Source organism: Cebus imitator, unplaced genomic scaffold (genome assembly GCF_001604975.1).
Source record: "Cebus imitator isolate Cc_AM_T3 unplaced genomic scaffold, Cebus_imitator-1.0 Scaffold148, whole genome shotgun sequence".
NCBI classification, from domain to species: Eukaryota; Metazoa; Chordata; class Mammalia; order Primates; family Cebidae; genus Cebus; species Cebus imitator.
The window spans coordinates 63,420-67,271 of NW_016107463.1; the positions used below are offsets into that span (position 1 = coordinate 63,420).

Consider the following 3,852-nt stretch of genomic DNA (forward strand, 5'->3'; position numbering starts at 1 on the left):
ACTCAGGAGGCTGAGGCAGGAGAATTGCCTGAACCCAGGAGGCGGAGGTTGTGGTGAGCCGAGATCGCATCATTGCACTCCAGCCTGGGTAACATGAGTGAAACTCCGTCTCAAAAAAAAAAAAACAGGCATTTCAGCAAAAGGTAAGTCATCTGAAAGACTAATAGTATGAATAGAGGTAGTACAACCACTAGGAAGAAAAGTTCAACCTTTTGTTTCTATTGATATGTCCTCAGTATTTAGATCTATACAGTCATTCATGACACTACGTAAACAGCAGATAACAAGAAAAACAATTCAATACTTAACCAAGTTCATCAGAGCACAAAGTAATTGCCACTCAAGAATGTTGACACAAAAACTGAAGAATTCTCAAGCTCCAATAGCATGCAGACAAGCTGAGCCCCTATGCAGTTACTCATGGGAAGAGAAGTGGAAGATTAACCTACCCTCACTCTTTCAAAACTAAACTGACAAGGCAGCAGGCAGTCTCTTTGGAATTTGTTCATCATTCAGTCTGTTCCAGAAGAAACCAATTCCGTTAGGATCTGTACCTTCACCTTACCACTGTTTCACTACAGCCCTGTATCACTTCACCCTGTCCTACCTTATTCTTTCTGGCCATTCTAGTCTAGATTAAGTCTCTTTGTATCTTTCTCAGGCATTATAAAATTCTTTTCTAAATAAAGTTCTCCTAAACCTTACTCACCTGCAGTTCACTGCACTGGGTATCACCCAAATAGCCCATCAGAGCTCTTTATAATTTCTGAAAGACAAAGAAGAAAGTTTGTTTAATACATAGTAGAAAACACCATTCACCAAGGTATCAGTTCCAAAGTATTTGTATCTAATATTCCCAGCATATGGTCTTTTGGTCCACGGTAGTTCAGTAAAATGTAGCATGACCAGCATTGGACCAAGAGTCTTGAGATAAGCCTCCAAAGATTAAAAAAAAAAAAGCAGCTTGGTTTAATGTTGCTACTTCTGAGCTGCGTGACCTTGAGCAACTCATTTAATTTCTTCAGGCCTAAATTTCCTTATCTGGAAAAGAAGTCACTTAGACTAGCTAGAGAAAGAAGAGCACAGGTTTTCCAGAAAGAACACCAGCTCCACTACTTTAGTGGTCTCGTGATGTTACATTAGTTGAGTCACACTTAAGGCTGAATTTCTTCCTTTGTAAAATGGAAATAACTGTCTTGTGAGTTGTTATAAGAATTAAAGGAGATAATGAGTTATAAAAAGCCTATAGTAAATATACTGTGCAGCTTATCCTAAAATTCAACAGATGGTAATTCATTACCACCATTAACCCCCACCAGCTCTAACATTACATGAGTTCAATTCACACATATTTCTTTAAAAGATCAACAAATCAAAACTACCAACCTGACCAAAAAATTAACTGTTTTTGTGTTTCACAATTCAATTACAGTTATCTTAAACTGATGGGAGTTTATCATTATTACTTATCACCGAAAATAAGAACAGAATAGTCCCTGCACAACATCTAAACTCTGGTTCAATGGCCATGCCTTTTCTGACTTCTCACCCTACTTCCACACTGCCAGAATATCTCAAGAATAGAGAGGTCTTCCAAAAGCTAAATGACACTCAGCTGTTTACCACAGTCAGCTAAGGGGAGCAGGACTAGAGACAGAGGAAGAAGAACAGAGGCTTTTTATTTTTTTTTTTAAACTTTTTTACTTTACGAGCTTAAGTACTGCTCAAACTTGTTTACCATAAGCATACAGGGGTTTTACATAAAAGTAAACAGTTTTTTAAAACCATGTTAGTTAAACATATTGCCTACTGACAGGAAGCTCGCATTACAGGACATTTTCATCACAACCAAGAGAATTTCTGCAGAAGAAAGCCAAAAGGCAAATTCAGATGTTCCAAGAACACCTAAAATATGGCACAGAAATGACAAAAATCACAAACATTCACACTTCAGAATAGTTCAGTCGAAAAAGATGCCATGCATTCTTTGAAGAACCTGAGGATGAATCAGTTCTTTTTGTTCAAAGGCAAAATGAATGTATACACTCTGCTTTTACCAAACAACTTCCTGCTCTTACTTGGAGAAATTGACCCAGTACAATTTACAAGAGTAAACAAGTTGGTATGACTGCTGGTATGAAATACTTTCCATTTCTTTTAAACAATTAGAAGTTGACCAAAATGGTTATTACATGTATATATAAGTAACATTCTTCCTGTTACATCTATAGTGGTCTTTTTAAAAAGAGGAATATTAACTTCTAATAGATTCAGGATTACTCAAAACTACCACTTTCCATTTCTTTTAAACAATTAGAAGTTGACCAAAATAGTTATTACATGTATATATAAATAACATTCTTCCTGTTACATCTATAGTGGTCTTTTTAAAAAGAGGAATATTAACTTCTAATAGATTGGGGATTACTCAAAACTATTATCCCAGCCACCCTCAAAGCAATAAACCTTCATGTTATATGCTGCTTCTAGCCAGTGCTACAGAAGTAACCCTGACTGCACTCACTAACTGAAATGAATGGTAAGATAGCATGGCATACTCTCTGCTTGTATCACTTTTCTTCTAGAAACATTTCAAAATATTACTTAGAAATCCAATTACATCTGCTTACATCTACATGTACATTCACCTAAGGTTAATGAAAATAAAACCTAAAAAGTTGCTTATAATTTTTTAAGTAGTTCCTCTCCCTCTCTTGGGTAACTATTGTTGATAAACTTGGCCCAAAATCTTCTGCACATTTGAAACAATAGGTAAAGGTCCTTATTTCTTGTATGGGGCCTGTATTTGGATCTCAGGGTCTCTGACAGACAATTATAGAACTAATCTGCATTCAATATTAATGCCAAGCCTATTGCTTAAACGGAAAAAACATGCATCTGTAAGATCTGGGCTACTTACTTGTAGGTCCCTCTGCACTATTCTTAGCCTTTCATGAATATGCTGTAGATTTTTTAATTACACAAGGCCCTTTGCAAGTAAAAATGACTTTTCCTGTTGTTTTGGCATCACTCTTCTTCCAGTGAAAACTGGACAGTCTATAAATATATACCAACTTTAAGACAATGTATTTTAATATCTATGGTATTAGAAAAGGAAACTTGTTAACAAATGCAATAATCAAGTTTACCAGCTGATACAAAGGTACTTACTCTCAAAAACTACAGCCTTACCTAAAAATAGTGTCCCAGCTTCCCAGCCAAAAAGGACAGACTAAAAAAGCTATGTCTTTATTCAGCTCAGAGACACAGACTTCTACCTCACCACAACCTTCAATACTATGGCATTTCCCATTTTAGAATACTTTGTGTAACAAGTTGTTTGGTGTCCAACCACTAACTTTACTTTGAAATGAATACTAACACTTCACATAGTCTACGTGTGTGAGAACTGTGGAAAATGTCTTGACACAATTCAGGTCAAACATTGGCCACAAAAAAAAAAAAAAAAAAAAATTAGCCACACAAGATTACCTACTTCTAAATAGTCCATTCTAGACTACAAATGAACATCTCCATAGGCAAAAAGCAGACCAACAGCTCCTTTCCACAGTTATCTGTAGGTTTCAAAAAAAAAAAGGTAAAAAGTTCAAATTGAGGGGTCTCAGGCAGGAATATGCCTGCATCTGCAAAATGAAAATAAGTTTAAAAATCCATATTTGCTCTGCCAAAAATAAAAATTATATGAAGTAAACATAAGCACTGCTGAGTTTCAAATACAAGAAAATGTGGTATGTGCACTTACAAAAGAATCTATATCCATCTTCCTTTTCTTATTTTTTTTAAGACAAAATGTCAATTATATGCCTCAATCTAGGAAAAAAAAAAAAAAAA

The 3,852-nt window shown here is 35.4% G+C and overlaps 1 protein-coding gene across 7 annotated transcripts in view; it reads right to left on the minus strand.

Moving 5' to 3' along the window:
• LOC108314094 (probable helicase with zinc finger domain) overlaps positions 1-3,852 on the minus strand; it is a 69,489-nt gene that overhangs the window by 63,162 nt on the left and 2,475 nt on the right. For 5 of the 7 annotated variants that reach the window (XM_017542823.2, XM_017542828.2, XM_037743588.1 and 2 more), the window contains one exon: positions 710-766. The exons of 1 other annotated variant lie outside the window; for it this stretch is intronic. The gene's annotated coding sequence lies outside the window, so the exon portion shown is untranslated. Of the gene's footprint in view, positions 1-470; positions 671-709; positions 767-3,852 lie in introns of those variants that run through there. One more of the 7 variants, XM_037743591.1, reaches the window with a different exon arrangement.